Consider the following 11475-nt stretch of genomic DNA (forward strand, 5'->3'; position numbering starts at 1 on the left):
GAGGGTGCTGTCCGAGGTTCTCTGCTCGGTGTCCCCGTCCGGGTCCCTTTGTCTGACCCTTTGATTGGGGGAGAGAGTAAGGGACCCCAGCCCCAGCCATTGCTGCTGCGGACACCACCACCTTAGAGGGGTCCTTTCACACGTGGGTGCACGTGCCCCCCCCCCCCCCCCGGATTGTCCACCCCACAGCCTGCCCCTCTTGTTGGGTGCTTTCAGAGGAGGGAATTGTTGGTGACACTCGGGCGTGGCGCCAGGTAACTCGAGGGGGTGGAAGACCACGATAGTCGATGAAGCCCCCTCGCTCTGGGACACCAGGTAACTCAGAAGGGTGGAAGACCACGAGAGTCGAGGAAGCCCCCCGCTCTGGGCCCAGGCAAGCTTGAACACTTCCCTCCCCTGAAGCTAATGAGAAAACAATTGTGATTGGTTGCTGTGTTACACATTGCATATCCTGCTGTTTTTACTTTATAAGTGTGTTATGCAAATAAAAAAAAAACATCTTTTGCTTAAAAAAAAAAATTACTCTCCTATCGCCATCTGGCCCGACCCTGTCACTATATATATATATATATATATACAGGAGAATAGTGACTAGCAGTAGGGAGGTGATTTTACCCCTGTACAGCATTGGTCAGACCGATATTGGACTATTGCATCGAGTTCTGGTGTACACATTCTAAAAAGGATGGTGCAAATTGAAGAAGGATGGTGAAAAACAGAGAAGGGCTACAAACATTATTCAGGAGCTGAAAAAATGTCTTATAGAGAGACAGAACAGCTCAACCTGGTCAGTGTATCAAAAAGAAGATCAAGAGGTGACTTGATTATGGTGCATAAATACCCTCACAAAGAGAAAGTACTGAGTACTAAAGGGCTCTTTAATCTAGCACAAAAACGCAAAACAAGAACCAATGGCTGGAATTTAATGCCAGAGACATTGAAATCTGAATCAAAGCACAAGTTTTTAATGGGCTGATTAACATGGGAACAAATTACGGATGGATGGATTCTCCACCCCACATGGGGTTGGGGCTGAAGAAATACTCTGAAGTGGTAGAGAATATTATTTATCTCATGTGCTTAAAATCATAGAAGATTAGGGTTGGAAAAGAACTCAGGAGGTCATCTAGTCCTTTCCCCTGCTCAAAGCAGGACCAATCCCAACTAAATCATCCCAGCCAGGGCTTTGTCAAGCCAGGCCTTAAAAATCTCTAAGGATGGAGATTCCACCACCTCCCTAGGTAACCCATTCACCACGCTCTGAGTGAAATAGTGTTTCCTAATATCCAACCTAGACCTCCCACACTGCAACGTGAGACCATTGCTCCTTGTTCTGTCATCTGCCACCACTGAGAACAGCCTAGCTCCATCCTCTATGGAACCCCCCTTCAGGGAGTTGAAGGCTGCTATCAAATCCCCCCTCACTCTTCTCTTCTGCAGACTAAAGAAGCCCAATTCCCTCAGCCTCTCCTCATAAGTCATGTGCCCCAGCCCCCTAATCATTTTCATTGCCCTCCACTGGACTCTCTCCAATTTGTCCACATCCTTACTGTCGGGCCTGAAACTGGACAAAGTAATCCAGATGTGCCCTCACCAGCGCCAAATAGAGGGGAAGAATCACTTCCCTCGATCTGCTGGCAATGCTCCTACTAATGCAGCCCAATATGCCATTAGCCTTTCTTGTCAACAAGGCCATGCTGCTGACTCGTATCCAGCTTCTCGTCCACTGTAATCCCCAGGTCCTTTTCTGCAGAACTGCCTCTTAACCAGTCGGTCCCCAGCCTGTAGCTGTGCATGGGATTCTTCCGAACTAAGTGCAGGTCTCTGCACTTGTCCTTGTTGAACCTCAACCTTGGTCACTCTGGACCCTATCCCTACCCTCCAGCATATCTACCTCTCCTCCCAGTTTAGTGTCATCTGCAAACTTGCTGAGGGTGCAATTCATCCCATCATCCAGATCATTAATAAAGATGTTGAACAAAACTGGCCTCAGGACTGACCCCTGTAGCACTCCACTTGATACCGGCTGCCAACTAGACATTGAGAAGTTGACCACTACCCATTGAGCCTGACAATCTGGCCAGCTTTCTATCCACCTTATAGTCCATTCATCCAATCAATACTTCTTTAAATTGCTGGCAAGAATACTGTGGGAGACCGTATCAAAAGCTTTGCTAAAGTCAAGGTATATCACATCCACCGCTTTACCCATATCCACAGAGCCAATTATCTCATCATAGAAGGCAATCAGGTTGGTGAGGCATGACTTGCCCTTGGTGAATCCATGTTGACTGTTCCTGATTACCTTCTCTCCTCTACGTGCTTCAGAATGGATTCCTTGAGGACCTGCTCCATGATTTTTCCAGGGACTGAGGTGAAGCTGACCTGTCTGTAGTTCCCCGGATTGTCCTTCTTCCCTTTTTTAAAGATGGGCACTATATTTGCCCTTTTCCAGTCATCCCGGACCTCCCCGATCACCACGAGTTTTTAAAGATAATGGCCAATGGCTCTGCAAGCACATCAGCCAACTCCCTCAACACTCTCAGGTGCATTGCATCTAGCCCCATGGACTTGTGCATGTTCACCTTTTCTAAATAGTCCTTAACCTGTTCTTTCACCACTGAGGGCTGCTCACCTCCTCCCCATACTGTGCTGCCCAGTGCAGCAGTCTGGGAGCTGACCTTGTCTGTGAAGACCGAGGCAAAAAAAGCATTGAGTACATCAGCTTTTTCCATATCATCTGTCACTAAGTTGCCTCCCCCATTCAGTAAGTTTCCCACACTTTCCATGACCTTCTTCTTTTTGTTAACATACCTGTAGAAACCCTTCTTGTTACCCTTTACATCCCTTGCTAGCTGCAACTCCAATTGTGCTTTGGCCTTCCCAACTACACCCCTGCAGGCTCGAGCAATATCTTTATACTCCTTCCTAGTCTTGTGTCCAAGTTTCCACTTCCTGTAAGCTTCCTTTTTGAGTTTAAGATCACCAAAGATTTCTCTGTTAAGCCAACCTGGTTGCCTGCCATATTTGCTATTCTTTCTGCACATAGGGATGGTTTGTTCCTGTGCGCTCAATAAGGCTTCTTTAAAATACAGCCAGCTCTCCTGGACTCCTTTTCCCCTCATATTAGCCTCCCAGGAGATCCTGCCCATCAGTTCCCTGAAGGCAGGATCTGGGTATATTTCACCAAATCAATTCCCTGCCATTGCAGGGGCCTCAGGTATTGGTGCCCCTCAGTCCCTCCTAATCTCTGCATGTGGCACACAATAGTTTATTCTCCTGAGGCCTCTTACACTTTGGTCTAATTCAGGTTGGTGGGCTCTGTGCAGGTGTAACCCTTCTGACAGGTGGAGCCAGCAGCAACAAGGGCCAGGTTCATTATCTGGGGTTCCTTTTCAACAACACAACACAAAACTCGAGCCCCACCCAGAGACTTGGAACAATTACACACCACCCTCTGGACGCCTTTAAGAAGCAATACTTCTCCTCTTGCAAGCACAGAGTCTGAGTGTAGCAAAAACTTTTAACAAAAAGAGGGAAGTAACTCAGCATTAATTTGGGAAAACACCACAACGAGGCTGATAAAGGAAACCATGAGCAAAAGACAAGAGCAAGTAAGTTGGGCAGTGTCCTTTTCCCTTCAGGGTCTTAAGTCCAGCAACCCAAAAGTCTCTTTAACGTGCCAGTCCCTTCTCTGTACCCCACTCACAGTTGCTGAGTTTACATCCCACCCTAAGTGGAGGGGGCAGGGTAAGGAAGCACCTTACACTGCTCAGGCACTTGCTCATTGCCCCAACAGCCAATTGTCACGCCTCTGTGGGGCTCTGCTCTGGCCCTCTCCACCAGCCACTTGCCACACTTCTCTGGCAGCTTCCCACTCACCATGTCTTCAAGGCTCCCACACTTGACACAGCTCTAGTGCACAGTCTCTTGCAAGAGAGACACTGTCCCAAAGCAGGTCTAATATTTAGACCCAGATATAACTGATTTCAGCTCTACAGCATGAAACAAGACTCTCAACAGAATCTAAAATAGCTCTTTTATTAGACCCTGGGCAAATGACAGAGAGAGTCCAAGTCCCTCTCTCAACCCATTGGCCTTTGGAACCTATGTCCCCTGCCTAGCGAGTGCCGTTTGTGGAGGGTGAGTCCCTCCATCAGGGTATGCCAGGTACAGTTCTGCTGCCCTCAGTTGGTGCAACAAAGAATAAGAAGGCTTTATTACTCCTGCCCCAATAACAAGGAAACTTGGGATTCAACACCAGCCACAAGTGAGCATTTGGGCAAGTAGTCCCATCATTCTGAGCACCTAGGTAGGGTGGGTGCGTCCGTGCAAACAAGATCAGCTTCTGAAGTCTTTTTCCACAGCTCACCACTAGAGGTCAAGGGCGAGCTCATTCAGACTCTGTTTACACACGGAAGACTTTAGTGGCCAGTGATATGTGTACAGGGGTTAGGCCGGATTATTTAGTCATTCCAACTGGCCTTAAAATCTGTGGATCTATGTCAGTGGTTTGCAACCTGTGTCTTGCGGGAGGCCCGCGGCCCATCAGGGTAATCCACTGGCAGGCCGCGAGACAGTTTGTTTATATTGACCGTCCGCAGGCATGGCCGCCCGCAGCTCCCAGTGGCTGTAGTTCGCTGCTCTTGGCCAATAGGAGCTGCAGGAAGTGGTGAACAGCATGTCCCTGCGGCCCGCGCCACTTCCCGCAGCTCTCATTGGCCAGGAACAGTGAACTGTGTCAAAGGGAATGGCAAAGTCTACATCTTCCTTTTCAGCTTACTTCTGTACCTTTTAAATTACAAACTTTACATAACATAGTTTTGGGAACACACTGATTTCCTGTTTTCTGTTACTGATTTAGCCCCAAAAGATTATGGAATTTTATCATGAAATGTAAATTTGGGAAAGTCAAAGTGTTTGTGAAAATTTTCTTTCTTTCTTTTTTTTTTTTTTTGTTAAAACCATGTCTTGGGTCAGTGGACCCTCGTCCAAGGACTTTCGGGCCAGACTGAAAACCGGGCAACTGAAGGGAATTGGATAGACACATTTTCTCTCTCTCCCAGCTCTAAGGTCAGCAAAGCCAGTGTCACATAAGCTGGCAGGGACCATGTCCAGGACAGGTAGGGTACATCTCCAAAACCTTGAAGACAGCGTGGCCTGAGGCTCAGTAGGACTGACACTCTGTAGACCTGAGTCTAAGAAAAGAAAAGGAACACACGCCAAACAACAAATCAGCACAACCCGCCCCTTTTCACTCTGGGGTTTTCAAAAACCAAGAAGTTCCTCAATGTTATCGTTTTGGGTTTAGATTTCCATTGAAAAACAAAAAGTATTTATGAGAAATTAAAAACACACACACACACACAAATTTGATGTTTTTGGACATGCTCTCCTTCATAGGAAGTAAGGTCTTCCCATTTTCCCAAGAAGACTGTCTATAGTCTCTAAGGTCTATAGCCGTCATTAGTGACTCTCCTGAAGACAGGCTCTGTCAGCGGGTGATTCCACCATCATGGCACATGCTTCACTTCACCATGTCTCTGCCGGCTGCAGGAGGTGGGAGCATGGTTGTGGAGAAAAGCTTGAAAACAGAGGGCCCCCTAAAGGCTCTGACACAGCAGGCAAAAGACCAGAACCCAAACGTATTGCTTTAAAACAGTGCATGATTTTTAAGCCAGTCTCATGATTCTGGGACCTGATTCCTGATGTTTCAACTATTGAAGTTGGCAAGAGATTCACCGGTCCCAGACAGGCTTGAGCTGCACATCATGTCCACAGGGGTTGTCCTATTAGAGCAGCTGCACACCACGGTGTATTCCCAGGGTTTCCTGTAGGCCTCTGAGGCCTGTTCCTACCTTCTCTCGTCCAGCAACTGCCTGCTAGGGACAGTGTTCTCTACCTGCAGCAGACAGAACAGCTAAAAGCTGAGAGATGGTTACAACCCTGTGTGAGAGGTTTCGAGCTATTGGAAGTCCGATTGCTTTGTCTCCGTGGAGAAATCAGGCATCTGGACTGGTCCAGAAGATCAAAGAGGGAATCTGCATATTGACGGCTTTCATCACACCTAGAAGGTTTTGGAGGCTTTTGTTTCAATGAAGTACTGCTCAGCAAATCATCTGCCTCTGAGCACTTCAAAGGGAAAACGTCATAAGGGGTAAAGAGGTCCTCTGCCAAATGAATTATATTCCCATACACAGGTCAATGCAGAGCCAACATGGCCAATGTCTCTTCCCAGTAGTAAAGGGACTAGAGAAGTTAGGCCTAAAATTAATCAATAAGGGTGAGGTCTCAGAAAACAGGTCAAATCATTGAGGGACAGAGGTCAGAGCAGACCCAGGAAATGTTCAAGCCATAACCCAGATGAGTGAGGCTCACAATGTCAGTGAAGTATATATATGCATATGAACCTCCTGGGGAAATGTCCATGCTGCCTGGAGGAGAAGTCAAAACCAGCTCCCCACTCCATATGTTTCAACCTGGCACATGGGGTTGCAGCACCACTCAGGGTCTGGCCCTGCTGATCCTCCATAATTATGGAGGGGAGGATGAGCCAAACCTGACAGGTCATGCAACCCCATGTGCCAGCTCACAACACCCAGAGCAGGGAGCCGAGCCCAGCCCCATGGAACAGCAGCTGCTGCTGGTGGGTGCGTGAGGTGCTGGCTCACTCTCCAACCCTGGGGCTGCCCCTCTGCACTGGGCCAGGATACAGTGTTGTGGTGCTGGGGTGGAGGGTGCAGATAGGTCACGGTGGGTCACAAGAAAAGTAAAATGCTGTTACTGGGTAGTCTTAGGAAAAAGTGGGGGAACTGCTGCTCTAATCTACCTAGCTTGGGTACCAGAGCAGTGAAGCTACATCAGCAGAAGCTTCAACACAGACTAGTCCCAGGCTAGCACAGGGTTCTGGATGGGCTTGTACAGAGCTGATGAAGCGCATGGTGCTGTGGCTTCACTGCTCTGATACCTGAGCTCGCTAGATTAAAGCTAGAGCCAGTGTGTCAGCTCTAGCTGTGATCACACCCTGTGATTACGATGTAGACGTACTCTCCAAAGTGAAAGGAAAACCAAAGGCAGATGAATTGCGAAGTTATGACCCACTGCAAAGAGGTCTGGACAAAAGGGCAACATCGGACTTCTCGAGGAAGCTGCACTGGGTGGTTTCAGGTGATCTTAGCCTAGACCCCAGGCTGTTGTTGAAGGGGTCCAGAATAGTCATCCCCAGAAAAACTGCACAGGGGCCACCAAACCAGCCCCAAACACACAGTAACAGCTCAACCGCCAGTTCAGTGGCCTTGCCTGAGGAACAAGTACCAGAGAGAGGTGAGAACTCTGAGATCTGCATTCACATGAGAACCAACCAACCAGAACCATCGTTATCTTCCGTGCCCCAGACACATCATGGTGGGAAGATCTTCTCCAGCTGGCTAATGGAACCTCTCTTCTAGTCATTGGTTGCTTTTCAAGATTTAGTGAACTAGCCAAGCTGCTGACCACTACATCACAGACAGTGGGATCAGGATGAAATCCATGTTTGGCTTCAATGGAATCCCACAGCAAGTCCTCTCTGATAAGGATCCTCAGTTTGTATCAAACTTTTAAGTTTGCAAATCCCTCCAGTTTCACCCATGTGACATCCCAGTCTTTACAAAACCATGGGGAAGCAGAACTTTCAGTAAAAATGGTGAAACAGCTTTTTACAAAACCCACAGACCTTATCTGGCCCTGTTCCCATACAGGCCAGCACCCTGACAAATGGATGTAGCCCTTATGAGTTGCTGAGTTGAGGTCTATCATCCCAACCATCGCTTCACTCTTAGACCCACATTGGCCTGAGTTTCCAGTGCTACCAAGGGAGGAAGAACAACCTAAAGCCGTCAGAAGAGAAACTTTGTCAGACATCACAGAATCAAACCCCTGAGGGAGCTGAATACAGGAGATCATGTCTCATTGAAAGGCTCCCCAGAAGAAGGAATAGTACAGGCACAGCTGAACACCCCTCGATCTTACTGTATTTGAGTTCTGGAGTATCATCTGACACTTGGTTGTTTCAGCAGGTAAAATCTCTGGAGCATTCAGATCCCGACCTGCAGGCTGAACCTGTGAGTGATGATCCCCCTGCTCATATAGACCAGCCACCATCTCCTCCAGAACCTGGGTGTGAGAAGAAAGCCAACTAGATCTAAGAGTCTCCCTCCTTTCTGAAAGGCTAGGTCAGATCTTGGGAACCTGAGGAACTCAGGGATTTAGTAGCCAGACAAGTGTTCTACCTGGCAAAGACAATCTCCTGGCATGAGGCTGACAGGTCAGACAGTCTGTCCAGCCTTTACTGGGCTGTTTTTTTTTTTTTTCATATTCTGTGCTGATGTTTAGTGAATGGTTGAATGAATGTTTTCCTATTGTTCCCTCCTATTCTCTGGAGACACTTTTTAGACAGGCCACTAGGGGGCCATACTGAAGAAGTATAAAGCTGAAGGTAGCAGAAAATTAAGGTTGTTCTGTTATTCACCTTCCCCTTAGTGTCCTCTGTGAATTCAGCCGGCTGGGCTGGAAGGCCGCACAGCAGCAATGAGATTGATTCAGGTCACTGGGATCAGGCAGGTGTTGAGATGCTAATGGCTCACGCTGCTGAAACTCATGCAGGAGGCTCTAGCTGTCTGCCACATCAGGATTCTCTCCTGCAGGGAGCTGAGACCCTGCATTCACTGTGGCACTAACCGGCTGTTGGCATCAGCACATCTGTGACACTGGACTAACACTGTGAACTTCCTGAGCCCAGCCTGGATCTGTGCTGTTGGTCACATGCACAGAAGGGGAGGGATTCTCCAAGTGCAGCTGGAGAGAGAAAATCATTATAAAGATTTCTTGCAAATGCTGAACCCTTGTGGGAATCAGGCAGGCAGTGATGTAGTGTTAAAAAAAGAAGGGGGGCTGTGAAGTTTCACTCTATATTCTTTATGAAGATATGCTTATGATATGAATAGGACATAACTGAGATGTACTTGATGCAAGGTGGGTCTTGTAAGATTTCATTGGAAAGGTTATAATTTACTGAATGCGATTATCCAATTTCTATGCTTGTATCATTTCTATATCTAAAGTTAGGACTATTGACTATGCACCTGTATTTCAACTTTGCTACTTTGAGTGATGCCCACTGCTAACACTTCAGGTACAACAATGGAAAAGCCAGACAAGGTGGATGGCCCATCAGCGAGGACAATGGACTGAGAAAAGGCTTGGCCTTCCTGCCAATGCTCCAAACTGCCACCGACTTCTAGACGCTGTGATACCACAGAGTCAGGTGGTCTTGTCATCGGATAATAAACATTACCTGGGACTTCTTGTATCTTTCCAATGGAAGGGAAGGGGGTCAAGTTTGGGAAACAAAGGATTCCCCCCTCATGTAAATCCTATTTAAGTGTGGGGAGGAAGGCAAATAGGACTCCTCCTCTCCATGGCCTGTCTGCCCAAGAAGAAAGACTGCTAAAGACACCTGAAGGGAAGGCAAGAGGGGAGTCCAGACTGAGACAGGGGTCCAGTCTGAAAAGAAATAACTGGAACTCTAAACCACAGAAACTTTGCAACCTGCCGAAAATAACATTTACGGTAAGAAATTACATTTTGTAACCTGTCTCTTAAGTATATTGAGCTTAGCTGGCCTACTTTGTTTTATTTGCTCAGTAATCTGCTTTGTTCTGTCTGCTATCTCTTATATTCACTTAAAATCCACCTTTGGTAGTTAATAAACTCATTTCTTGTTTATAGTAAAACCCAGTTTGTGTAATTTCTAACTGGCGGGGGGGCAAGAAGTGTGCACATCTCTCTTCACATTGAGGAAGAAGGCGGATTTTTATGCACTTGCACTGTGCAGATTTTTCTATACCACACAAGACAATATTATTTTGGGTTTATCTCCCAAAAAGGGGTGTGCGTGTGAGTGCTGGGGGAGTCCTCTGGCACAGAGCTGACTTCAGTCTGTGTCTGCAGTGGGGCACGGCCCGACCTGTGTGTGTGTGTGTGCTGCAAGAGGCCAGAGAGCCTCATTCAGCAAAGCAGGGAGAGGGAGCCCAGGCTGATTGAGCAGGGGAGGCTCAATGAAATCCCAGTACATCAGGTGGCATCCCAGAAGGGCGGGGGGTCTAACCTGTCACCGGGGTAACTCCCAAACGGAAGTCCATATTCCCCAAAGGACACCTGGATAAACTCTGTTTACCCCCGTTTACTCCCAACTGCACGACTGTAGGCAAGTACCTCAGGATAGACTTGGAAGCCTAACTCAGGCTGCTATTGTTGAAAATCAGGCAGTGAGAGTGTTCCTCACAGCTCTCGCTGGTGCCATCACCCAGACAGCATTTACCACTGAGTTAATTAACAACTGGCTGTTTATGGCAAGACTGGCAAGTTTGTCCGCCTGGTGAGCAGCTCTTAAACTCTATCACCACGAGATATGATGCAGTGGACAAAGCACCAGGCTGGAAGTCAGGAGACCTGCTTTCTACTCCAGGCTCTGTTATCCCTTCCCTGTGTGGTCTTCACATTGCCTTTATATGCCTCAGTTTCCCTGCCTCCTGAAATGGAAAATTTCAAAACCATTTTTATTTCAACACAGAAAGAAATGTTGACATGTCCCATAAAACTCAGACAGTTTTGAACTAAAAACTGTAGAAAGGAAAAGTTTAGATATTTTCAGTATGAATCTAATGGAACATTGAGAACTCAGGTCAGCAGGGGCCCGTTGTGTGTATTTTCCAGTGTGTCAGTGGCATGGAAGGGAAGCATGGACTGTCTCTGGCCTCCAGACACACAGACACAAAACCCCCCAAACCCAAAGCAATGTCACTGTCATAAACCCTGTGGATTGTGAAAGGGTTGGAGGTGGGGATGAGGGTGGGAGAGAAGAAAGAGGGGGAAGGGAAGGATAATGAGGAGAAGATGGGGAGCAGGGTGCAGCCCAGCAGCCCTGCAGGGAACCCTGCTAGTAGATGGTCACCTTCCCAATATAGAAAGACTACGCAGGAACCCTGGAATGGAAAGCCCAGCTAAGCAGCTGCAAGTTGCAATGGTCAGAGAGACAATCACCAGCCCCAATCTTTTCCCTATGTCCAAAGATTGCAGCGGGGCAGGCGGGTGCAGCTCACCAGCACTAGAGGGAACCCCACAAGCAGATGGTCAGTCATGTACTGTGTGTCATCCTAGCCCCAGTCTCATCACAGAGCAACAGTTCACGCTGTGTGACATGGGGGTCAGCTGAGCCAATCACACGCTCTCCCACAATGTATGGGCACGTTCACCAAGCATGGAACACCAGCTGGAAACATGGCACAAAATTCAGACACCAATCAAAAGAAAGAGAGAGAGAGACCAAAAAAAGTGTGAAATTTAAAACAAATGAAATATTTGAAAATAAAAATTAGAAAATGACACCAAAATTTCGTATTTGAAATTTTGTCATAAAAAGGAAAATTCCTCCAA

Source organism: Natator depressus, chromosome 1 (assembly GCF_965152275.1).
Source record: "Natator depressus isolate rNatDep1 chromosome 1, rNatDep2.hap1, whole genome shotgun sequence".
In the NCBI taxonomy this organism is placed as follows: Eukaryota; Metazoa; Chordata; order Testudines; family Cheloniidae; genus Natator; species Natator depressus.